This window comes from Phyllostomus hastatus, unplaced genomic scaffold (assembly GCF_019186645.2).
Source record: "Phyllostomus hastatus isolate PE091 unplaced genomic scaffold, TTU_PhHast_1.1 phas_scaffold_345, whole genome shotgun sequence".
Taxonomy (NCBI): Eukaryota; Metazoa; Chordata; class Mammalia; order Chiroptera; family Phyllostomidae; genus Phyllostomus; species Phyllostomus hastatus.
In genome coordinates, this window is record NW_025334024.1 from 19,332,501 (window position 1) to 19,359,227 (window position 26,727).

Here is a 26,727-nt window from a genome sequence, read left to right on the forward strand (position 1 = left end):
TGTTTCATTAAGAGTGACAGGACCTTAAACAACACCCGTGCTGACCAGGGAGGAGTGGGAGGAGCTCTCTCACACTGCGCGGGTGGGGAGCGTGCATCGATGCCGGAGCATGTTGTTGGGCAGAGCCTTTCTGCAGCGGGACCTCCACAGGCCCGCTGGCCTCAGTCCTGCTACCTCTGGACGACTAGGGGCGGGAGACACTCTGAAACACCCGGACTGAGTTCCGGCACAGTACTCTCCCGGGTGATTTCTTGTGGCGCCTAAACTGTACCTCAATAAAGCTGTTAAAAAATTGCTCATCACCTTTCTATTTATTGGAGCCCAAAGTGAAAATGTAGTCGATGACTACCCCCTTAGAGGAAATCTTTAGTAACAGTTCATTCGTGTGGCTTAACTTTGAGAAGTCACCCTTTAGATTTGTGAAGTTTTTTTAAATCCTCACCCAAGAACATGCTTATTGATTTTTAAAGAGAAAGGAGAGGAGAGAGGGAGAGAGAGAACATTGAAACATTGATGCAAGAGAGAGGTATCAATCAGTTGCTTCCTGTATGCGCTGCAACCAGGGATTGAACCACAACTGAGGTATGTGCCCTGGCCAGGAATGAAACCCACGACCTTTTGGTATATGGGATGACGCTCCAACCAACTGAGCAACCTGGCTAGCACAAAAATATTTTTAATAATATGGAAAAAATACTTCCATATATGGAAATAGAGTACTTATCAGCAGATGCACAATAAAAATTGTATAAACCACAGTCTACTTTGAAAAACAAAAAATGATGAAAATAATGAGAAATAAATCAACGTGGTAATTAATGATTGTTATCATAGGGTGATAAGATTATCCATCCGTCCACTATGCAATCATTTTATTTATTTATTCAGTCAACTTTAATTTGTTTTAAATCCCTGCATTTTCAAAATGCTTTCCTATGAGGATGAATTGCTATTAAAAATCACTGAAAAGCACAAATAAAGGTCAAAGGGAGGCATCCCCATACATGGGCATCTTGGCTATACTAAAGGATCACCACACACACACTCTTTAGTAGATTCTCAGACCCTAGTCCAAGGGTAGCCCTTTCCTGGGAAGACGACCCAATTCAATAGGATTGACAAAATCCATTAGTAGGTCACTTTGTCCATCATCGCGAGAATATCATGTGGAAGAGGCTGCATCACAGTCTACCTAATGCCGTCAACAGACATAAATCCCCTTCGTTACAGGTACCCGACCGTGGGGTTTTAATTTCCGTCATTGGTGTGCATGGCAATCAAAGTGCTAAGAGCACGGAACTTGTCACCTGCTCACAGCGGCAGCACGTGGGCAGTGAGTGGCACCCACAAGCCAGGCCTTGCTGCCTGATGATGCCTTCTCACGGGCTCAGCCTGGGGTTTCAGGCCAGGACGCAGGCGCGTTTCCTGCAACTTGTTCACTCAATCGCACGATCTGCTGAGTTGCAGAAAACAGTCCTTACACAAAGAAGCCACTTGCGGAGTCCCTCTGGTAGCGTGCATTTCCTAGTTCCTGAGGGAAGGCGTAAAGACTTAGACTAAATTCCCTGGATTCTGGGAGAAAGGGAAAGTGACCAAGACATTGTAACTGTGCGGCTGTCCTGCATGGAGGAAGTGACACTGTGTCAGATGCAAAAGGTAATAGCTCTGATTACTGGGGACCTATCTTCTGGGACACTTCCAGTTCCCACCCCGCTGGGAAGCCTGCCTGCTCTCAGTCTGAAAGATCGCAGAGCACACTCATCTAGGGTTTTCTTTCATCTCAAACGATACATTTGTTTCTCATTTCAAATTCACTCTGAAGGTCCTCAAGTCAAATAGTTGACTTAGGTGTTTCCATGAAAACAACATTTTTAATGCACGTTCTCTCTCTTCCTCTCTGTTGTGGAATAGCGAAGAGTGTAAAATGATGTGGGGTACCCAATCTCTAGATCAGACCCTGGTCGTGAGGATTATTTCTTGGACTTGTCTGTTTTTCCAGGGTTTTGTAAGAGGTGATTTGCACATCCCCCGCTGCCAGGTTCCCCGGGGAACCTTGTTTCAGAGGACCCTGACCCGGGCCTGGGGCAGCAGGGGGCAGGTTCCCAGAAGCTCCGTTCATAACGCGCCTCCGGGTCCTCTGGGCCTCTCTCAAGTTCGAGAAGTGTGACATTCACTCCTTGCCATTTTCGGAAAGCTTTCACCCCAGCTATCCTGTTTTTTACTTTTCATAACAGCTTTCTCGACAGAGACACAGGAATATTCACTAAGGGTAAATAAGCATCCTACTACCACAGAGCTGAGAGAGATGCATCTAAACTTGACTTTCAGAACGTGCTCCCCGAGCCAGCAGCGTCCGTATCACCCAGGGATGTCAGGAATGCCTTTGGGGGGTGCCCACCCTGGGATGTGGGTCAGATACGCATCAAGTTTGAGAACCGCTGGTGTGAAGAATAGCTTTCAGTCTCCCGTAGCCAGCCGCCTGCCCCCATTTGCTCAAGACGCTCACCTCAGCGGCTTCTGTGAAGGAGGAGGCAGTTTTTTCCCATTAGACCCCAGTTCTTTTTAGAGAATCTCACAGACGTCAAGGTCGAGAAGGGGTTTTTTAGAATCGATGTCACAGGCACATTGTGCCTTCACCACAGGTAATGGGCCTACCAGCAAGGTAATGGTTAGGTCTTAAAAGCAGCATCAAAATAGCATGACAAGACCCACTGGCTTTGAAATCAGACGGCAGGCTCCTCAGTTAGAGCTAGTCCAATTGAGCCTGGGTTTTGACATTTACCAGCTTTTGAGAAAGCTAGAGATGATCTAGGAGCCTCACTTTTCATACCTGAGAAAGAGTATAATGATAGGGTCTTCCTTTCACAGAGCAGTTCTGAGCATTAAATGAGGCAACGAATGGAAAGTCATTGCCGAGGACTCGGTAATCAGCCAGTGCCCCAAGGATGTTATATAAGGCACGTAGCCATGGGCATGCATCCCAGTGTTCTGACCTTTAGTCCCTTCGTTTTAAATTGGGAGCAAGTGTAGTGCCCAAGAGCGATAACTCTGAGTAATGAAACAGAAGGCAGGGAATTCGTAGACCCTGAGGTCTTCCTCTGAAAGAGGAAAGGACGGACATGGGACCTGCCTGTGTCCCCAGCCTCCAGGGACCGGCTGCAGCACAGGCCTGGCACTTGGGGAACAGGCACGGAGCGATTCATCAATAGCTACATTTTACAAAGAGAGCTGTTTCACAGTCAAGTTATATACATTGTTTGTCTCATACCCCCAGCAACCGTAATTAGGAAGGCAGAGTAACTCATCTCACGGCACAGAGGAGCAACCTCAAGCTGGAGGAGCAGCAGTGATTCACTGAGGAGAAATGGGGCGCCAGCTCAGGGCATCTGGCCGCAAGGGCTCCTGGGCTGCATTATCCCGCTAGGCTGCCTTAACCTCCGCGAGGCTTTGGCTGGTCATCTCTAGCAAAAAGCGACAGCCATGGGCAAGGTTAGAAATAACTCTGTATGCACCTGGGGAAAATACTGAACAATAACAAAAAAAGAAATTATGCACTTGGATAAATCAGTAATTCTTTTAAAATGTTAATGCAATAACTATAAGCTAATGAACTCCTAGCCAAAGTAAGGAGAGCCTTTTAATTTTGTGAATGTCATTTTAAACTGCATTCTTGTTGGATATAATACAGCAAGTAGGTAAAAACAGTTGTGCAGCCGAACTTATTATTTGGAGGCGTGCGCCCTTTGACCCCTCACCCCTGTGAGGAGGCAGAACCTCCCTGGCCACAGACTGCTGTTCCCTTTTCCTTTTTCTCTTTAGGTAGAACTTTCAAGTGTATTTTGATCTCTAAGCGGTCCCATTGCCCCCTCCCACTGGAAAAAAATGTGATTATTTGTTAAAACAAATAACAGGGTTTCCAGCCTCTGCTGTGTTGACGTTTGGAGCAGGATGGCTTTGCGTTGTGGGGGGGCTGTCCTCTGCATCGTAGGACGTTTAGCTGCGACCCTGGCCTGTGCCCACCGAGGCCTGTGCCCACCGAGGCCGGCAGCATCTGCTCGCTAGCGGGACAACTGGAAACGACTGCAGACACTGCCAAACGTCCCCCCGGGGGCTCCAGTCGCTTCCGATCAAGAGTCGTGGCTGCAGGGCTTCCCTCTGTCCTCTTCGTCGAGTGAAGCTGGAGCTTGAGTGAGAGTCTTGGTCACGTTCAGGGTCTGTGTCTGCACTTGTCTTACTCATCGCTCAGCCGACTTCCCGGGTGGCGGTGTGGGACGGCTTCTGGAGGCACGGGCACTGGTGGTTTCTCTTTTTGTGATGTCCCATGCTGACACCCTTTGAAGGGGGTTGCAGAAGGTGGGCGTGCCGGTGCTGTCTCCCCTTTGTCACGGATTGGCAGGAATGTTCGTGAGAAGAGCAGCCTGCCTCAGCTATGATGTGGTTGCCAGTCTGGCTTGAATGGGGAAGGAAGGGTACAAGATGCCCATTTTCCAGCCGTGACTTCCACCTCCCCGCCAGCCAGAGTGCAGGGGCCTGTCCAAAATTTCCAAGCTGATGTGCGTTGACTCTATTCTGCCTCTGACTGGTTGTTAAGCTTTGAATGAATTCATGAATGAATGACAACATGAGTGGATATAAGAGGACAAATCTACAAGTTTTTGGGAATTACTCTTCCCTTCCAGAGGGCCCCTTTTCCTGGAAGTCGGTTGGATCCGGACTTTGCTGCATTTCCCGTGTGGGTGGGGCAGGAGCGAGCAGAGCCATGACTTCGGGGGAAAGTGGAATGGCAGCCGTCCAGTCTGGCTTTTGTGACTGTCCCGTTGTGTGGTCTGCGTGTTCCTCACCTGTGCTCAGACTTTGCTTGGACATTCTACCCAGCTGGTCCCCCTCTGTGAGCAGGGGCTCATGAGTCTACCCAGCCCTGTGGGCAGCTCAGCGAGGCCTGGGGCCCTGCCTTTTTCTCTCTACACAGCTCTTACCTGTTAAAGTGTGAGCTTCCTCCTTGGCACCTTGGCGGTCAAAGCTCAGCTGAGCCCTGCACCTGGCCAGGTGTCAGCGTGACACTGGGAGGCATTTAACCTGTCACGGCTCAGGCAGCTGAACACTCTTGAAAAGGATGTGAGTGGGGGTCTCCTGTCCAGGGCCCCTGCGTGGGACTTCCCCCACGCGGAAAGGGGAGAGACTGTGGGGCCAACTCCAGCCGGGTTGGGGGGCAGCAGCACCTGGGATCGTGCGGGGGCTGGGGTGGGTTGTCAGCTCCTTCTCTCCCCTTCGACCCCCTTCTCGGGCGTCCACCACAGACCTCGTGTGACATTTCCTGGACTTCACTCGGTGTTTGCCCTGCAAGTCCCACCTCAGTTTCCCACACAGACTGACTTCAGAACTCGACAATATAGCTATTTGAAATCATAAGATTAATTTCAGAATACGCTCGGGGCAAAGATTTTTGAGTCTTTATGGTTAGTAGAACACAAAAAAAAAAAAAACTAAACAAAACTCCAAGACTCAGACTCGCTTCGGGGTGCTGGGCACTGACAGTGAGCGACACCACGCTCCGACAGACGCCCGGGAGATGCCGCGTTCCCATGGGCTCCACTGCGTCGTCCCCAGCAGCGGGCGCTCCCCGCCTGCCGCGGGTGAGCGGCTCTGTCGTCACCACTACGTGCAACGGCTCACTCTTGGACTGGCAAATGTTTCTACCAATGCTCAGAATGTGTGGTTTGATCGGCCAATTTAAATATTTAAGAGAAATATTAAAATAATGACGGCAGAGAAGCAAATAGTTCAAGTATTGTCCAATATCAAATACACTCGATATGTATAAATTACAAATACATGCATTTTAACATGTAAAAGCACATCCTGTGAGACATGACTTTTACTAGGAAAATGCAACACCATACGGTCGGCATTGACTGAGGGGTGATCAGCTTCTGAGCACCGCCATTGGGTAAGAGGCTGGAGACCCGAAGATGAATGAAGTGGACACTCCTACACCAGGGAGCAGCCAGGCACGCGGAGAAACAGCCATAAAGGGGCAACGCCCCAGAGAGAAGGATGGACACCTGCAGCCGCCAACCTTGGTACCTCAGAAATACCGTAAGCGAAATTAGGACAAAAGAGCGATCTGAGAAGAACTCAGAAAGGACTCTTACAAACATAAGAAAAATATCGCCGCCCCAGTGGAGAAGAGCAGAAGGACCTAAGATACAGCTCCCAGAATGTCACATGACTATACATACATCCCTCTCTACGCGCACTCACAGGAAAGAAAACGACAGAGAAATTCAAGCAAAAGGCATTGATCCTTTTTAATCTGTGGGGGAAGGGATGGCTAGCAGGATGGGGCAGGGGAGTGTTCATGGACACTCCATTATAATGCTGGTGGGCATGTTCATTAAAACATCATTGCTGGAAAATAATCTGCAGTACGTAGTACATAGATGTTTAAAATCTCACCTACTTGGACCCAGTAACTTCGCTTCTCAGCATCCATTCTAAGGGAATAAACAGGTATGTGGACAGAGATTAATGCACAATTAAGTCTGGTGCATTGTTACTTGTAAGAGGAAAGACTTTGAGCTGCCCAGTAGCTCAACAGTCAGGGGCTGGACGGCTTCCATTGTTCACTGGGCATCCTGGCAGGCACTGGAGCTACTCCTAGAGCAGGGCCCCCAGGGACTGCTGGGAGGTGGTGCGTGCTCAGGGCATGTACTGAGTTAGGGATGATACAAGATCTCTGTTGTTTTAAGATGGTGGGGGCGGGGGCAAAGAATGGCCGGAAGTGTTTATTTTCTCATTTACACATTTCACTTTCCAAAATTGTTACAGTGACTAGTGACTATGCGTTCTCTGGTAATCAGAAAAACATGAAGAAATAAAACCTAAGAGTTGTATGGGCGATCGGAATGCGGTGGAAGGTGAGCGTTGTACCAAAGGGACGAGAGGTTTCCAGGAGAGTGGTCGGTGGGCTTCACTTGGAGAGCCAGGCCGATGCGGCTGGAGGAGAGAGGCGGACGTCAGGGTGGGGGCGTGGTTTGCCCAGGTGAGGGAGGGGAAGGAGGGCGTCCTGGGACCTTCAGGGGCACGTGTTGTGTGCGCGACAGAAGCGTGCACATCCCAGGCCTGCTGAGGGGGTGAGGTCGGTCTGGTGTGACCAGAGGGCTCCGCTGGATCAAGGGAGACGAGAGACTCCGGGGCGTGAGACACCTTCCATTCTGAGGCCGCGCTAAGGGGTCGAAGCATCAGAACTCGACCGCAGACTCCAGGAGACTCCCCGCTGAAAACACACACGCCCCCACACGCGTGTGTGCGCATGGACAAAGTAAGGTCATGTGTGTTCCAAGAATCAAAGTAAAAGCAAACATAAAAAAAAAAAGTTGTAGCCCTGGCTGCTGTAGCTCAGTGGATTGAGCTCAGGCTGCGAACCAGGCATCGCAGGTTCGATTCCCAGTCAGGGCACATGCCTAGGTTGCAGGCCACGGCCCCCAGCAACTGCACTTTTGCACATTGATGTTTCTCTTTCTCTCTCTCTCCCCCTTCCCTCTCTAAAAATAAATAAATAAAAGAAATACAAAATATTAAAAAAAACTTGTAAATGCTCTTCAGAAAACATCTTCGGGGGGGTGGAATTCATGTTTTCTCCATGATAAAGTTCAAAGCCAACCCTTGTAGGACAGAAATTGGACATACTTAAAAGCACCGTTTTCTCTTCTTGTGACGGACTCCTGTCCTTCCAGCTCCCCGCCCTCCAGTCCGTCTGTGGGAGAGGCTTGTCCTGACAGCTGCCCTGTGGCGGGGGACCCTCCCCACCTTTTACCTGTAGTGACCACCAACTAGACTTGTCAAGTCCGTGCCGACAAGGTCTGTTGTACATGCCCTCGTGCGTGTACACGACACAGTCCGTGCTCGTGACGAGCTTCTCCCTGGGTGAATTTCCCCAAGTCCCCACATGGGAGAGGCTGTGTCCAGACTCACAAAGTCAATAATGACCTCTCTACCTTCTCGGGACTCAGACCACTCCTAGGCTAGCAATCAGCACCGGCACACCAGGCTGGGGTGGTGACACTTTCCACCTAAAAGTCATTCATTTTGAACTTGTTGCTAAACCTGGAGGTCAAGAACAGCTGGGAGAGCCGTGGCTCACCATCAGGCAGTCAGCGGCCCTGGGTTCTCGTCTGGCCTCCGTCATACCTTCCCCAAATGGTAGTTAGTTCCGTTTTGTCCCTTCCGCTTTCTCCCCTTCGCTGTGGGTGTCTGCAGTCAGTCCGAGCTCTTGGTTTCCAGCACCCCGACGCCGGAACCCTGCATTTCCCACCGGCCACACCTCGTGACTTCCGGTGCAAAGGTCAGCAGAAAGCAGAGCCTGATACGTGCCTGATGACTCGTTGATCCAAACGTCTGTCAGAGTAGAATTCTTCATATCGTGAGATTGCCAACAGCATCCTGTAAAGCTTCTGGGAAAACGATACCGGTTTCTCGCAGGGTGCTGGAGGTGTGTTTCAGCCGTATTTCAGCGTGAGAGTCCATGGTTCCCTGTGAAGACTCTCTGCACCTCTTCAGGGGTCACTGCGTGGTACCAAATTGCGTTTTCCCAGATGCTGATGTGGAAGACATGCTGTGGCCACTGATATGTTAAATGCGCCTGCTGCCACCAGCAACGCTAAGGCATCGCGTGTCGCAAGCAGAAGGTTTTCAGCTCAATAAATACATGCGTATTTACTCACGAGTCAGGATCTGCAAATTGTTTTTCTACACATGGGAAGAGCAGAGCTAGGGCAAGAAACTGTAAAGTTTTGTAGACAAACACACTCACGGATTTAGCGCCTAGATTTCACTCTCAGTGTCAGGAAGATTTCTTTGACTTTTGTATATTGTCAGAATATTTGTACACGAAAGACATTTTCCACAAGCGCGCACAGACGATGCTGTAATTTGCTTTCGCTGATACTGCATCTCCGAGGGGTGAGGCGGCGGCGGCGAGAGCCAGTGATTAGAGTCCGAGAAGCCGAGAAGCAACATAATTGCCACCTTCTGCTCCAGAAACAAACTAAACGTCTCAGTGTTTCCATATCTGTGATCGGAGTCAATGTGGGTGTGAAGCATACACAGGACATGCAGATAGACGCATTTCTAATATAAACAGAAGCAAAAGTACTTGAGAAGAGTCAGCTTTATCCTTGAGAGGAAGGGATAGGATGCTACAAAGTCTTGAAGATGAACAGAATAGCGAACTGTAGGAATGTAAAGCTGTCTTCACATATCCAATCAAATATTTGTGAAACTTGATATCACCGAGTTCTGGAAATGTAAAAGGACAATGTTTAATCTAAAAGGACCTCCTCCTTCCAACGTCTTCTGTTGGTTGTAAAACCTGTATAGTTCCTTTTAAGGTATCTCATGGTTCACTTTTTCCTTGTCTCAACTGCAGGGGCACATCAGGGGGTACCGTGTGGGTGAAGGGTAGTGTTTGCTCATTTTATGTTTCCTTTTTTTGTTGCTCACTTGCCACTGAGCTTTTAGAGTGCTCCTTGTATAATTGGACTCTGCAATATGCTCATTTCTATTGCTATTACTTGTTCTCTTTACATTAAATTTACACCTCTCTGCTGCATGAGCCTTACAATAACTTTTTTTCGTTTCCTGGAGCCAGGAAAGGAAGAGACACACATGTGATGGGCTTTCCCATCACGCCAGGCTCTTTGCTCCATCCTCGGGTCTTGTCCCTGTGCGTCCTCAATGAAGATGTTTATACCCACTTTTCCCCCTCGGAGAAGAGAATGGACATGGAGAGATTAAGTGATCTCCAGGTGTTCATGTGGGAGAATGGCAGAGTCGGAAGTTCCATCGGCGATGTTTTTACTTCTCTGTGGGCTTTGCACGGGTGTTTGCTAATGAACGTGAGCCCGTGGGGTTTTTAGAAACAGCGTGTGCCATGCATGGGCAGCTTATGGAAGGTGTGGTCGGGCAGGCCCGGGTTCATCTCTGTCCCTGACACTCCCTGGACGACTTTCGGGGAGTTGCTGAGGTTCTCTCGAGTCTTAGTTGCCCCTTGAAAAAAGGGGGGTGGGGTTGACCAGAGTTTTTCTTCCCCTCCAGTGTTTGTAGGATTAGAAATAGCTCAGCCTCCCAGGATGGGCTGGGTCAGCAGGAGCTGTTCTTGTCCCCACCCCTCCTCGGATGGTTCAGGCTGCAAGCCTCTGGTGGAGGTTATTGATGGCTTTTCCAGGTGGAGAGGCAGCTCGGTGAGCCTCACACACGGAGGGCGTTCTCTTCCGTCTGCTCTGCGAGAGAAAAGATCAGGCACAGACAGCCCCGCCTTTCAAGCTGGGATGCAGGAGTCGGAAGAGGGGTTTGCCGGAGATAAATCGAAGGGAATTGTCTAGAATTGGTACAAACAAAATCTGAGCCTAACAAGTGCTAGAGTAGCGAGGAAGGATTTGTGCCCTTCGAGCTGGAACACAATTACTGCCACCCGAGGGGGAAGGCAGCTCGCTGGCCGGCTCCCGGCGGCACGGGCGCGCTCCGCCCGTCCTGCCTGGGGCCTGTGCCCACCCCCACCCCCCAGAGAGAGCCCTAGGCCGCCGTTCAGTGCCACCTCTTCCTCGTCACACCTGCTTCACCGAACATAACAGGGGCTGTGTGTTACGCCCCACCCACAAACAGGTGTGGGTTTGTGCCAGGTACCTGATTACACCAGGGGAGACTTACAAATGCAGGTACACCCATGGAACTTCTTACTACCATTCACCTTCTTGGGTGCCAATTTTGGACTTTGGGAAAAGGGATGTTTTTGTTTATGTGCAAACATACATATACGAGTGTTATCTCATGGCAACGATTTAAGCTTCATGGCAGCCCTAAGAAGAAGACCTCATTGTTTCCATTTTATAGAAGAGGCAGTTAAATGCCACTTGTTCAGAGACATTTAACAACTGCTTCAGGGTCCCACAGCCATTGGGGTAGAGCTGGTCCACGTGATGACAGGTTGTCTACACTGGCTGTGCAGCCGCGCCCTGTCTAGGGACAGCATCCCGGGAGCATCGGGCTGTGCCAATGTCATCAAAACACGTCAGTCCTCAGGAATGTGTTACTTATGAGAGGTGGACTCTCCTGGAATAGTCTTTGCTGTGCTGTGAAAACCAGGGACTCGAAGATCCTTGCCAAGGGGTCGCCATAAATCCTGTTTAGACAGAGAACCCTCTCAAGAAAGAAGGGTTCTTCGCAGCGGCCCGCAGCCTGGAGCAACCGTGTCCCGAAGAGGGACGTTTGCAAGGATGCGTGAATGAGAGCAGAGGGGCTGGGGTCCAGGGGCAGGGGCCCAGGTGGTAGGATTTGATGGAGAGCCTCCCCGACCCCACCCAGAGGGAGGGGAAAGGGCTTCTGGACTGCGCCCGAGGGGCCGCCGTCACAGGTGGCGCTGCTGTAATCCTCTGCCCGAGGTGCTGTGTCTTTCTCAGGGACGAGCAAGCTGGTCTGAGACCCTGCCCCGCACGCACCATGGTGCGAATCAACGGCGTGGCTCCTGGCCAGGTCTCTCCGCCCCCTTGTCCTTGTCCCTTTAGTCGAGTCTGGCTGGCAGACCAGCTTGGCAGTGCACACCCCAAAACGGTGCAGAGGTGAGCAGACCACCAGCCGAACCAGCTTTTCCTTGTGTGGGGTAAGTCTGCTCCTACCTGCCAGGGCCCGCCCTGGGCCGGGCACGGTGCTCCGTGCTGGATTGGGCGGGGGGTGCGAGGAGGAGGAGGAGAACAGGAAACTGGGAGTGTGTGTTTAGGGATGCCTTCTTCCCTTCACAGGGGCATCCCCAGGTACACGCAGTTTAATAAAAATATTAATTGTTCCTCCTACCCAAGAATGGAAGATGACTTAATATTTCCCCAATTAACTTTACGCTATTCTGTACAATAGCTAGGAAGGCGTTGTTACAAGAAGAATACCGTTTTGAAGATGCACACACTCTGGGAAAGGCTTGGGCGTGGAAGGAGCAGGGCAAGTCCCAAACGCAGGTGCATCCGCAGGTGCATCCGCAGGAACTTCTTGTTAGTGTGCCACGTCTTGGGCGCTTTTTTTTTGGACTGAGGGAAATCAATGTCATGTCTCATGCACCTTGGATAGGTCTAGATGAGTTACCTCACGGCGACCATCCTATAAAGGGGACGCCATTGGGATCCCGTCCCGGATCGAGAGCGAAGGTTTAGAGAGGTGCAGTCGCTTGCCTGTGCTCACACAGCGAGTGAGTGATGGGACCTTCATTCTGAACCCCGGGTCCCTGTGTCCAAAGCTCTGCGCTTCTGCTCCTCCCTGGATTTTTACTGAAAGGCGGTGAAACAGTTAATTCAAGTATGTTGACCGGGCCCTGTTTTATTACCTTCTTGGGCCATTTGCTCCCTTCGGAGCCTGAGCATTTTCTTGCAGCTGACCACCAGCCATGCAGCCCTGTGCTCTGTGATGTGCCTGCCCCTGCCTCCACACCAGGCAAAGGAAACAGGGGGACAGAAAGTTAAGTGAACTCCCCAAAGGGCAGGCGCCAGGAGTCACTGGGTATTTGCTTTTTTCCTATCCGTTTGATTTAGAACAAAACAGAACAACAAATGTTCCTGCCTCTGGGTCCAAGGACTTAGCGGCAGGTTTAGCAACAGCGGTTTCCATGAATAATGAAAGAGTTTCCACGCTGTCTGAAAACAACCGTGACATCAAAGAGACACACGGAAATGAAATTCAGGTGTTTACCGCCTCTCCCCAGTGCTCCCAGCCTCAGCATCACAGTCCCCTCCTGGGCACCCACTTGATATGCTTGCTGGGCCTCAGCCCCCAGCTCCAGACCTGCGGGAGCAGAACCTGCACTTCAATGAGGTCCCCAGGTAACCTGCACACCTAGGAATGCTGGGAAAGAGGAGGGCTCCCCTCCCAGCAGGGCCAGGGGTGGGATGAGGTACATGAGTCACTTCCTGTGTGTCCAAAATTTAAGAGTGCCAAAAAATGCAGTGATCAGTGTAAGCAATATTTTTAAAGATTTTATTTCTTTATTTTTCGACAGAGGGGGAGGGAGGAAGAAAGATAGGGAGAGATACATCAATGTGAGAGAGACATCGATGGGTTGCCTCTCCCATGCACCCTGACCAGGGACTGAACTTGCAACCTAGCCAAGTGCCTGGACCAGTACTCAAACCTGTGACCTTTAGTGTTGCTGGATGCTGCAGTCAACTGAGCCACACTGGTCAGGGCAACGTAAGCAATACTTAATGCAATACAGCTGTATTAAAAAAAAGACTATTTTTCATCCAAAGGTTTGCACGTCAGCCATCTTCTCCTTTCTGGATCCTTGGGAAAGGGCAGGAAAAATTGCTAGGGAAGGCCTGGGAGCTTTGGTTTCTTATTTTCTGTAAATGTTCCAAATTTTCTGCCAGTGAAATTGAATCGAGTCATTTCCATTTTGGTCTGCATGCCTCCATAGTACTGGATTTTCAAACACTGTGGTTATATACCAAGGACCTAGCATTACAGCCTGAACCTTTCCGCTCTGAGTTCGGTTCAGCTGCTGAAGACAGGTCATAACCAATGCTGAGGACGATGATCACAGCACCTAACATCGATCCAGGGCTTGCTCTGTGCTAAGTGCAGGACATGAATGAGCTCATTTAATTTTTACAAGAACCTTGGGAGGGAGGTGCCATTTCAATCTTCCTGTTAGAGATGAGGAGGTAGAAGCGTTCCGAAGCTAGGGGACTTGTGTGAGGAAGGCGGTGCACCTAGGAACTACATGAGGCAGCACTCAGATCCGGCCGCTCGCCCCACACTCCGCACTCCTTCTGACTTCACAAAGCGACAGTTAACATAGTACCGAGTGAATTTACATGGGACCCGACGTTCCAAAGCAAATTTATGCATGCTTTTTCTCCCCCTTCAATGTGTGAGCATTAGGATGCCAGGCTTTTTATTCTGAAAATCTGTCCCTTTTTACACTTTCTGTGTTAAAATGCTCTCGAAAACAATGAAATGAGAGTAATAGATGATGGTGGTTACCTCTTAGAAATGTACGTTGAATTTTGGCTGCATTTTCTTGCTAATTGGGCCAGGAGGGGAGGGAGAAGATGCTTTTGGTTCTAGGGGAAACATCCATTTCTGCCCCCCCACCCCCAGGGTGCCGGAAGTACCTGCAAGCCCAGGTAGGTGGACGGGGCTCCGCTGTGTCTCGGCCCCTGTTTGCCTGCTTGGCAGCGGCCCCTGCACTCGCCCCTTTGGCCTGTGTGTGTGTGTGGCACTCATTAGCAGTGGCTGTGTGTCTCGGCACAGCGGCTCTTTCACAGGGCTGCCGGCAGTGCCAGGGAGCAGGGCCGCCGCTCTGGGCTGCCCAGAACAGAGCTGGGCTGAACCCCTTCACCATCCTGTAGCCTTTGGTGCGCCCACAAGAGGTGCCCTGAGATCGGAGCAGGACGGCGGCTCTCGGAGACGGCATTGCCGAGGCCGAATCCTGCCTCCTGGGGAAGACTCTAGGCGGCCAACTGCTGCTTGGTGACCTTCGTGACGGTGGAGTGAGTAGGCACGGGGTTTAACAAGCTTGGCCTCTCCATCTGTCAGTGTGAGTGCAGGTGGCAGTGACGCTGCCCAGCCCGGACGGGGGCGGGAAGGGTGGTGCAGTGATCCCGGCAGAGGGGACTGGCTTTCGTGGACACAAGCTCTAGGTCGGGAGGGCCATTTTACTTACGTACGCCCTGCCCGCGCCGTACCTCTGTGCTTGTTTGCTGGCTCTGAGTTTTATTCTCCGGTCGTGATCTCCATCTGACTCAGGGTTCGTTTCTAATTCCGGCCCGGTTGCCGCTGCTGGCCCTCACCGTGGCTCCCATGTGGAGTGAGAGTGTGTTTGAGAGAGATGGCAGGGGCTGGGCCCCGCTGCCAGATTGTGGTGTCTGGGGACACACGCTTGGGCACCCTTTCCACCTTCTGTCTCGGCCGGTCTCCTCCTCATTCAACCTCCCTGGGTCTGTGGACTTGACTACCAATTGGTGCCTGACCTAGTTTCAGAGAGCCGCCGCGCTGCCCCCGGCTCGTCGTAACAGACGGAGCACAACCGCCTGTTCACTGCGGTTCCAAGTGGGCTCTGTGGTTGTGGGGTCATCTCTAGTCCCTGGAGTGCGTGCATGTGTGTGTTGATGCATGTGTGCACATGTGTGCACCTAGGTCTGCATGCATGTGCCTGCATGCATATCTCCGTGTGTGTTTGTGTGTGTATGTAGGACGTGGCTGCCATTTCCCATTGTTGTGTCAGGACTTTGCTTCTGGGCACCGGTCCTGTGGCTTCAGTCCCCGGGCTCAGTGGATGGGCCCTGCTGAGTTCCCTGCGTTGCTCTCCTTCTGTTTCCTGCTTGGAGCCCTTCCCCGGGAGCCTGGGTGCTCACGTGCTCTGCTCTTTGGTGTCGGCTCTGTTTGCTTCTCTTCTGCCAAAGGGCACCACGGACTCACTCGGAGGGCCTTTGGACTGTTGGGTCAGTGAAGGAAGAGCTCAGTGGGGACAGTTACGGGGACAGACATGCTTCCGACGGTCCCTGCTGCAGCATTGCTGGGCCATGACCCACGCACTTGGCTTTCGCCTCCGCTGATCTCAGAAGCTACACGTGAGGCTGGCGACCTTTCCGTCACCGTTTTACCTTGCCTTTTGAAATATAGTCCCCCCCAAGCAAACTATATTTATAGAGTAATAGCCAATCTGTGTTCTCATGTTTAATTAATCATATGTACATAATTGCCAATCAGAGCTTCTAATCAGTAGGAGTTAATCAGAGTTAACATTTATTTATTTACTGAGCATCTTCTATGTGACTGACCCAGACCAGGTGTTGGGGATGGAAAAGTGAGTGAGGTGATGTCTGAGCGGGGGTTTCCCGTGCATCCTACTCTCGTTAACGCATCATTCAAATCTGGGGGCGCTGTACCGGGCGCCCTGCGTGTGTTTGCATTGGCTTCCCTATTGCGTCCTTCCGTCGTCTGAGCAGCCGAGTGAGTCAGGCAACAGAATCGCCACTTCCACATCAGGAAGCTGATGCTGGCAGAGTTGGGTCACCCACTCCGAGGCACACCCGTAACCACAAAGCAGAGGTAGGAATCGAACTCCAGATTGTCCGACTCTTGCCATGGAGGTCACAGTCCCCAGCTCCCTGTGTCCCCTCCTCTCCCTCCTACTAGACAGGTTTTTGCTTTGTGGGACAGGAGACTGCCCTCTGTGGTTTCTTCCCCACTCCTCAGTCTTACTGAGATGTAACATCGTATCAGTCCAGCGTGTACGACACCATGATTTGATATATGTATATACTGCAAAATGATTACCATGATTAGTTTAGTTCACATCCATCACCTCATGCAGTTAGACCATTTTTTCTTGTGATGAGAATTTGTTTTTTTAGAGAGGAGGGGAAAGGAGGGAGAAAGAGAGATAGAAACATCGATGAGAGAGAGAAACATCGATCAGTTGCCTCCTGTACGCACCCTGACCGGGGACCAAACCTGCAACCTAGGTATGTGCCCTGATCTGGAATAGAACCTGCGACCTGTCCCTTTGAGGGACAACACCCATCCAACTGAGCCACACTGTCAGGGCAGTGATGAGAACTTTTTAGATCAATTCTCTTAGCACCTTTCAAATATATAAGTCTCTGTTTGTAGGTTAGTTTGAAGTGTCTGCCCACCCTGAGTACCAATGAGCCTGTTGTCCCATAGAATAATGGCGCTTCAAGCTTTCTAAGTATTCAGCTAACTCACCTCCCGATTATCAGATGGGGAACCTGATGCTCTCAGCGGCAAAGGGATTTGCCGGCGATCACACAGAATCCATCTGGGCTTGAACTCGGAACCCCTGACGAGCAGACCAGCTGTGTTGGTCATAGCACATTAACTTGTTACTGGCTGATGTATTCTGGCTTAGGAAGCAAAGCTCAGAGAGCTTCAGGGTAACTCTATCCAGGCTGGAGCTGCCAGAGGTAGACTGGGATGCAAGCTCATTAAGGGCAGGGGTCTAATTTGGTGCATCGCTGGGTCCCTAGTCTCCAGCACAGCCTCAGGTTCGCTGCAGGTGGCGGCAGGTGTGTGTTGGAGGAAGGAACTGGAGGGGGTGAAGCGGTCCCCGGGGATGACCTTCTGCCCTGTGTTTGGGGGTTGCTGCCCTCCCGCCCCTCTCATATTCGCCCACACCAGAGGGTGTTTGAGTGCCAAATTGACGGTATCATTATTTCATTTGACACTTCGGTGACTCGGGTCATTTAGAATCATAAACTATTTTCCTGTTTCTATTTTGGAGTGAGTTGGGTGGTTCTTTTGGCATCTCTCGGGAGAGTAGGGTGTTTCATGGCCACACGGGAAGGTGACAGGAGGCATTGGTGGTCAGACCACCGGTTCGAGCTGCACGTGGCTGGCTTGCATGTCCCCCGTGCCACAGAGACACTTCCAGGGGTAGGATGAGACTTCACACATTACAAATATGCATCTAGGACAGATGATATTTTTTAAATTCTATAAGAAATGAGGAAAAAGTGAAGGAAGAATTCACCTGCAGTTCATTCACGGCGACTCATAAATTGTCCTTATTTTTCTCCTCCCTGACACCAATCAATTGAGGAATATTTTTACATTATCATTACTGGAGTTACATCCAGTGTAAATAAACTCTTTACATTTTATTTCACAGTGAACCACTTTGAAATATCCCAGTAGATTCCACGTTGCTTTACAACCCACATAATTGCAACTCAGGGAAAGGCCTGCTGTCCCGTGCAGGCTGTGCGCCGGGTCTCCCTTGAACGCTCTCCCGCTACAGCCAGGCAGTTCTGGCTCTCTGTGGGTGAAAGGGTGTAATTCCTGCTGGGAATCTGGGTGGGTAGAGTGGGAGTATAGAAGATTTGCGAGACCTAGGAAGTTCTGTACGTCACGTCAGTTACTGCACGTGAGTCACCTCGCTGGAGCTTGAACGCTCTAGCTCCCTACCGAGCTGGAGCTTGAACGCTCTAGCTCCCTACCAGGAAAGGATACTTGAAACACTCCCTGAAAAACCTAGGATTAGTCAACATCAGAATTCTTTTATTGGGGGAGCGGTTCTTTTTTTTTTTTAATTAAAACATTCAGATGACATTCAAAGCAAGCCTCTCGCCTAACCACTAGGAACGTTTTTCTCAATTCTGAAAAGGGGTGGCATTTCACTGGCAGACGAAACAACAATAGCAACAGAAGTTGAAGACCAACCACTTCGGGAAGCTAACCGGGTCCTTGAATTTCCTCGGGGAAAACAGCTAGAAAGGCGGGACGCTGCTGAAGTAAACCCTGTTGGGTCAGTCCTTTCCCGAGGTGCCGGGGCCCCGGGGGATGTGGCCGCGGAAACAGCCGGGGGAGGCGCGGACTGGGAGGAGGAGGCTGGGAGAGCACTCGTGAACTCCGTCTGCACCGTGACTGGGCAAGGTCACTACAGAGACTCTCCTTCAGGGTGCTAAAAATAGGCAGTCTCACAGACCCAACGATGCCATCACCTCTCCTTTCGTTTTCTTTAGTCACGTCTTATTTTGGGAGCTCTCTTCATCCTCCTCACCTGCCTGCATCCTCTGGGATGCTGCACTGGCTGTGGATAAGCCATGGTCCCCTATGTGTTTGGGGGGATAGGGGAGACCAAAACTTTCAGGACCCCCACTCAGAGCTGATGGCTTTGTCTTGAAATTACTATACCTTGTCTCCCCCTCTCCTCCTCCTCCCTCCCTCCCTCTCTCTCCTTCTGTCTTACTTCAACATGGCCGCCAATGCTCTGTGTTTACTGCAGACAGACGGACACATAGACATGCTCAATACGTAATGACTGAGCGAGTGAGAGGAGGAGTAGATGAATGGATGGTCAGAGCTGCAGAGAAGGCCAAGTTCTGTATCGGAAGGGCTATCAGAAGGGCTGGGAAGACCTCTGCCTCCCTTGAAGGCGTTCCCCATTCGTGTTTTAACGCCCCTCCCGCCCACACTCTGGTACCTGCGCCTGCTAATATGGAATCTGTTCCCTTCGTGCGTGTGTTCTGTGCTGTCTAGTCAGCTGTCTGCTGTTGTGTATACATCTGTCCACGCCTCACCACGCACAGCTGTTCAGAACGAGGTTCTGCAAAAACTCAAAGACCTGGATTCATTATTTCTTTCCTCTTGATTCCATGAATTTTACATAGATATTTATAAATAAGACCTTCCCCTAAACCCTAATATGCACTAGTCAAATAAAACTGAGCTCGTGTGAGTTCAGTACAGGAAAGCAGGAGAGGTGGGGATCCCAGAGCCACCTCTCCACGCTGGCCTTCTCCCACCACACCACGGCCCCTGATTGCAGCCTTTGGGGTGTCCAGAATACACGGCCTCTGCCCAGCTCAGTGAGTGAGTCACTGGATTAGATCACCACTGAGTTTCCATTGGGCACTTACGTCCTGTGGTGTGTGACGTCCCTCCACTTTCGAGTCTGGGTCTCTGTGCTTATGGCTTACGGCAAATGCACACACTGGGCAGTAGGTGCTGTAGGAGCTACGAGTGATCCAGGGGACGGGGCTCATGCTCTTCGGAGGCTTGCGGGGAGTAGGGGTGCAGGGCACATGGCTGGGAAAATGATTCCCTAAAGCCTTGTGATGCCCGAGGACCTGAGGCTGACGTGACTGACAGAGGATGTGTGAGCAGCAGGTAGAGTCTCCCTCCCATCAGGCACTGACCGGGCATCGGCTCTGTGCAGGGCACGTGTGTGCTGCTGTCAGGAGGTCCTAAGAAAAGACACTCCTCTTTGCTGTTCGCCTTTCTGTTCACTGTCTGATGCTACCCTCTACCCTCGGGCGGGGGGGAGCTCTGTCCGTTGGATACTCTGGTGCCTGACCAGTATCCAACACGTGGTAGACGCTCCAGAGACCCGGGTGGACAGGACCCATGGGGGAGAGCGATGACCGTGGTGAGGGGGTGTGTGAGAAAGAGAAGTGGGGAAAGGAAGGCGGGTCATCAGGAGGTAGCAGTTTGGCCAGGGCCTTGCAGGACAAGGAGAAGTGTATACAGGAGAAAACAGGGACGTGAATTCTGTGCAAAGGCAAACGTAAGAGCAAAGGTAGGGAAGAGAGAGACAATAGGGGGAGTTGAGCAAAAGTGGTTGGTTTCTGAAGGAGCTGCCCCAGGTGAAGGGGAAAGCCAGCTGAGCTCCCTCACGCAGGGCCTCCCCCGGGGGGAGCAGGGGCGCAAGGTTCCGAGGCTCTGGACTCAGTCAGCTGCCTGGCTTTGAGTCCCTACAAACCCTCTGTCTTGGAGTTCTCCACTTTCAAAGGGATGCCACGATCCATTTAAGCACAAGACCTAGAACAATGGGGGCTCGGTTATTGTTAAAAACGGAAGAGGCCAACCCGAGGAGACGGTCGGTGGGAGCTTGGACACCAGGAGTGACGGGAGCAGCCCCGTGGTGGTCCAGGCTGAGCACGCAGCAGTGAGCGCAGGATGGGCTGTGGCCCTCATGTCCTCCTGGGAGAGACACTGCTGTGCCGCCTGCACCGGCCCCAGCCCCTTCCCTCACCTGCAGGAGACTCGGGGTGAGTCCTCCCTGTGCCCCGCTGCTCTCAAGGCCAAGGAGTTCTCCTTCTGTCTTGTTCGCCCTGAGGAAGCTGTGCATGGCCCAAGGCATTTCTCCTTTCCTCACTTTTATTATGTAAAGCAGGACCGTGCGCATCTTTGCAGGTGGCCTTTGGAATAAAACAGGGTGCACGTGAACGTAAAAAGCATGTTCACGGTGCATGGCAGGGCTTGCTGGGAGAAGCACCAGGTGGATTCTCGCCCGGTGAGCTTCCTTCCAACCTAGTTCCTTCTCCGTGAAGACGCAGCTCCCGCCTGCATCGCCACGTTGGGACTGGCTGACACGGGGCTCCCCTGTAGTCCTGTCTCTGTCCGTGGGAGAGGACAGAGGCCCTTCCTCACAGTCCCCTCGCTCACCAGCCCGACACGTGGTATTAACGTGGGCACCGTGAGACGCCGGAGCCAGAGGCACCGAGGGCCCCGCTCCTCGCCCACTTCCCCTCGTGCCCTCTGCTCTCCGCCTCTGAAATAATTATGGCGCGATGCGTCGGTGCTCCCCACCCTGCAGTCCCTCGAGTTTGGCTTCACCAGACCTGGGCACCACCCACGCTGTTATTTACCTATGGTTTTCTGTTGACTCTTTCTGCTTTTCTTAAGTATTTCAAAGAAAACTGTATCATCGATAAGAAACTAGCACTTCTTGTCTGACCCCAAAATAGGTACAATTAAAAGGAAACAGTACAATTGGATTTCCTCTGAGCCCGAGTCTGTCTTCTCTGTTCAGAGACAGGTTCGCTCAGGGATCCCCGCAAGACAGAGACTCCGTCTTTGCGGAGATCGGGATTGAGAGAGAGCTGACAAGGCCCCTCCTGCTCGTGGTCACTTGACGCCGATACTAATGGGAGTAACAGTTGTGTTTGGCCTGCTGTCGTATCAGGCATCGCATGCACTGCTTTACACTGAATCCTTGTAATGGAAAACTAATATTTTTTATACTATTATTTTTAATCCTCACCCAAGGATATTTTTATTGATTCTAGAGAGAGAGGAAAGGGTGGGGGGAAGGAGAGAGAGAGCAAGAAACAGCGATGTGAGAGAGAAACGTCTACAGGTCGCCTCCCGCATGTGCCCTGACTGGCGGTCAAATCTTCACCCTTTTGCTGTTTGGGACGATGTTCCAGTCAACCGAGCCACCCAGCCGCGGTGAAAACTGATAACATTTTTGATGACGATGACATCGACTAGTTGTTGGTGAACAGTAAATTTGTGCCAGAAACAATAGCGTAGGCAGTTTGCACGCATTATCTCCTTTGCCCTCACCCCCGCCCAGCCCTGTGAGGTGTCCCAGTGTCCGCTTCGCAGACAGGGAGCCCTACGTCACAGAGCTGTGAGCAGTCACGCCCCACGGGCACGCAGGCCCACTGGCCTCGGAGACCCACACCCCGAGGGGGCTGTACTCCCCAAGGCTGGTCTCCTTCCACAGTGTGCCCTCCTGCTCTCTCCCCACTTGCTCGGTGACACGCACACTCAGTTTGGCTCCTCGACAGGGTCTCCTGGCTTTCCCCAGGCTACCAGCACACCTTGGCAGGGACTGGGAGACCACGCCATGTCTGCACTTCACCCTGAGAGCTAACGAGACACCTCTGCACCTGCGATGGCCTCTCACAGGCTGTCTTCATCACGGTACCAGCGATAGCCTGTGGAATCCCAGACTCCGGTGGAAAACCGGAGAGGGGAGGGCTCCTAGGGATCCTCCGGCTCGCTGTCTCCCCGAGTGTGCGCAGTACCCTGCAGAAGGCAGGTGGGCTGCTGTTGGCTGGGGGCCTGATGACTTCAGTTACAGGGTTCTATGGACGAGAATAGGAAGGACCCTTACTGACCACCTGACCCACCCCGATACCCAGGATCAAGGGCTGCATAAGGAATGTGGTTCAGCTAGTTCCAGAGGCGGGTGAGCAACATGTGAATTGTGTGCGTGTAACTTACACTCTTGGAATATCGGAGAGCAAAGACAAGGGGGCACAAGGAAAACCTGTCTCAAAATCCCACCTGGTTTTCTTGGCTGAAGCCCTAAGATGGAGATTTGCTAAGTGGGCATTGCAGTGGAGAACCTCACAGCGCCTCCAGCTTGAGCACAAACAGGACCGTGTGCCAGTCACCTCCCACCCGTGACCCAAGCCCAGTCTTGTCGGGTGACGAACCAACTCTGTGCAGCTGCTGACAGGGTTGTTTTTCTCTCCAGTCTCAGTTTGTATCAGTGGAACTGGTAAAAGCAGACTTCACTTTTAACCATTGGAGAAATTTTTTATTTTAAAGATGGAAAGGAAAGAAAGAAATGCACCTCAATGTGTGTGTGTGTGTGTGTGTGTGTGTGTGTGTGTCTGCCTGTCTCTGGGAGGTGAGTCCTGGGGGAACAGCCTCAGTGAATCTTCCTGCAAAAAATTAGGATCTTGCTTTTGGCCCTTGATTTCCCCCCAGATCTTCAAGAATCTCAAAATCTGTGCGTGCAAGGGGAAAGTATTATTCTACCAACAAAGAGCAGCAAACTGTAACTGAAAGGTTTTGCTGGCCCACTCCCCCTGCCGACCTTGAACGAGCCCAGTGGAGGTAATGAGGTGTGATGGGGACGCGGCATGCCCGCCCGCCACGCTCCCTCGCTGGCTCTGGCTCCCATCAGCCCCTCGGTGGCCAAACTCACATCTGTTCCTGAAGAAAACTGCACGTCACCACTCACTGCTGGCCTTTCTGAAGGACTCACTTGTTACTAGCTCATTTGTACAGAAGCTATTTGGGCGCATTAGTCTGTGCCTTTGTCCACCTGGTACCCAACAGGCAGGGAAACATTCATGCTTCCTGCCCTGGTGGAGCTTTCCAGGCAATTTGAATTCAATGGAGCCTGTGAGGAATAAGTGTCTAAGAAGAGGTAAATAAGAAAACGGCATTTTTCCCCTTAATTTCCCATGGCCAGTGGACAGCCCCACTTAGTGTTGAGAAACCTGGTTTTGCTTCTTCCTGAGCAGAGTGCTCCTGGAGAGAACCCTCTCCTGTTATATCACAAATGAGTCGTGTTGCTGTGGACGCTGCAGCTTCCTCTTCTTGCTGTGAAGAAATTAGCAGGCTGTGCCTATTGGTAGCTCGCAGCAAACACGGTGTGTGTGTGTGTGTGTGTGTGTGTGTGTGTGTGTGAATACTTCTCTGCCTGTGTGAACATGGAGATTTGCAAACAGGCTGATGTCTCCGTTGTATGGGCATTGCCAGATTTGATGAAATGTTAAATACTATTTTAGACCCTGGGTTATGGTCTTTGCTGTTTTTCATATCCTTTGGGGGTGCTTCAGTAGTGTTCTCTCTCTCTCTCTCTCTCCCCCCTCTCTCTCTCTCTCCCCCCTGATGGTTCATAGCCTGGTAAAGTGATGTCATCCTTCGTCTTTTTTTTTTTTTAAATCATTGGACTACTTCCCTAAATTAGTGCCCCAGTTTATGTCTGTGGGAAGCAGCGGAGAGTAGCTACCGGATGAACTGCTACAGGTTCAAGTCCGCAGCCCGGCTTCACTGTGCATGGCTCTGCCAGTGAGGGCGACTTCACTGCCCCTGCCTGTGCCTCAGTTTCCCTATTAGGAGATAAACAAAGTCACGCCACCTGACACAGAGGGCTGTCAGAAGATCGCATTATACATCACAGGGGAGTACTTGGCCCAGGACCCGGCACGTTGCGAACTCTCAGTAATGTTAGCAACCGTCCCCGCCTGTGTGGATCCACGCCCAGCTCCTGGAGGTGCGGAAGGGCGGCCCGAGTGAGCCTCGTGTGCACGTGACCAATGCCGTGCCCATAAATCCTCGAAGGTGGTTAAATGCCTCCCCTGGCATCTGAAGTATTTGGGAATATCAGTCACCCTTTTTCAGACTCAGTACTTGCACGAACACTTGTCCATCAAGAGTACCGACAGGTTACCCAGCCTTGTGAACAGCCAGTGGTTTGCAAAACGAGAGCCTGTTGTACTGATTTTAACTAACTTAGGACACAACCCAGACAGCTCGCCATTGCTTTTATCGAGGCTGAATCATTGGGGCCAAGTGCGTATGTCATTGCAGTCCTTAAAAATGTCACAAGTTATACAATGACAAAATTACAGATTTTACATTTGTCCATTGATATCAAGTAGATAAAAAGGCAGTAGGCTTCCTATGTGTTAAAATGGAAAATATACACATTTGTGGTGGCTGTCTGTCTAACGGCCATCATTCATCTATTTCTCTAACAAGCCAAGCCCTATGGAGGGTTAGCCGTGTCCTGACCCAGACGAGTGAAAAATGGGTCTGAAATGTGATTTCTGTCTCCCAAGAGCTCAGCACTTCCTTGGATGTAGCATGGAAGGGGCTGACATCAATAATGACAAAGAGCTCTCCCCGAGGGGGTGTGCTACCCTAAGGGGGATCTAGAAGTCCTCCGAGTCCACACCTGGGCGTGAGGGCAGGTCCCCACAGGGAGACTGACAGCAAATGGGAGGAGAGCTCCGACGACGAGGGAGCGGCACCTGCAGGGAGACTCAGAGGTGTGGAGCCTGCCCGCTGGGCTCGGGGAACCGCAGGCCTCGCCTGGGCAGGAGGTGAGGCTGGGGCAGACCAGGGAGATGTGTGTGCACGATGCTAAGGCATGTGGGCCTCTCCTGACCTGACAGGGAACCATTTACAGTTTTAATATTGTCACATGTTTTAATGGGAAGGTCGCCATCGATCTAGTAGCTGGCTCCCATGAAGAAGGGAGTGTCTGTCTGTCCACCTGCATGGCGGCCAACTGTTGAGGCATTTGCTCACACACAGCAAGGAGACAGCAGGTGAAGCCGAATAAATCCTGGAAGAGGGGGTAGGCATCGTTGAGCACGTGGGGTGGTGTGTGTGTCCTGCTTGCGCTGTTCACCCCAGAAACTCTTTCTCAGACTCGACCAAACGGCGGTGGGCACCTCTGAAACTTCCCCAAGGCCTGGTTACCTGGTTTCATTTATTTTTGTTTGCTTGCCATCTAACCCCCTTCCAAAAAAAAAGTTTTCTAAGTAAAATTTTTGGCATATCAGGACAGAAATAAAATATCCTCTCTTGGAGAAAGGCTTTATGTTTTCCTTCTATTCTAAGAGTTCTCAGATTCTGTTAACAATATAAATAGACTCAGTCTATTTTTGTGAGTAGATGTGCTTAGATTTTTCCCCTTAATCTGACATTGTGTCCTTTTTTTTTTTAATTTAGTAGAGAAATCGTCATGGCAAAGTGAAAAGGCAGAGCCTTTGGAGCAAGGGAAATCTAGATTTGAATTCCCACTCTGCTGCTCATTAACTTTGTTATCTTGGGCAAGCTATTTAACTTCTCCGAGGTGTAATTCCCTTCTGTTAGGAGGTAGGCACGGCACAGAACACGCCCCTCCCAGGGCTGTGGGGAAGGCTCGTCTTTAAAAACTGCACGCAGAAGCACCGAGGCCGCGTAGATGGAGGGGTAAGTCGTAAGGGGCAAATGAAACCGCAGCCTCCCAGTGTTGCGACTGTTGCTGGGTTGAACGGGAGACCGTGGAAGCCCCTCGTGTGGGTGAGAAACGGGGGTAAAACCAAGAGCGGGGGGAAGGCTTGCTCCCTTGCTAGATGGCTGTTTGTTTATTCATTTCCCAAAGATATGACAAAGGCTGTGAATATTTATTTAGTTCTGCTCCCAATAGCTCTTCTAATAGGGAATTATGTGGGGACAACGAGAGACATTTGTAAATGTGGCCGATAAGACTGGCGTCGGACAAGGAGTGTGGTGTTGGACACAGGAATTCCATTGTGCCCAGCTTCAGTTGTCAAGTGCCCGGGGAACCCAGGATTTATGGTGGCAGGACAATGGGCCTTTCAGGGCCCGGCAACAGAGCTGTGAGACCCCGCTCCCTGCCTTTTCAGGGCTTCTCATCTCTTTATCGGCCCGGACAATGCCGGATTCAGCTGCTGCCTGAGCCTCCTGACTGTCCATTAGCCGTCAGGTATTGTGCGGTAATTACCATGGTGACAATGGACTCCCCCTCCGCCCGTCCTCCGTCCTTCGGTGCTTTGCGAACTGGTGAAGGTTGTCACTTTGTATTAGGTGCCTCTAAAGGCATGGCTTACTTAGAGAAACTACTGCAGAGAAATAGAGATAATCGTGTTAAGAGTTGGACTTAAAGGGCCACTCTGT

At 51.3% G+C, this 26,727-nt stretch overlaps 1 protein-coding gene across 2 annotated transcripts in view; it reads left to right on the forward strand.

Annotated features, from left to right (window-relative positions):
* The window catches only part of CDH11 (cadherin 11), a 136,939-nt gene that overhangs the window by 23,435 nt on the left and 86,777 nt on the right, over positions 1 to 26,727 (forward strand). Inside the window, exon 1 of one of the 2 annotated variants that reach the window (XM_045818849.1) lies at positions 14,453 to 14,531. The exons of the other annotated variant lie outside the window; for it this stretch is intronic. The gene's annotated coding sequence lies outside the window, so the exon portion shown is untranslated. Of the gene's footprint in view, positions 1 to 14,452; positions 14,532 to 26,727 lie in introns of those variants that run through there. 2 annotated transcript variants of the gene reach the window in all.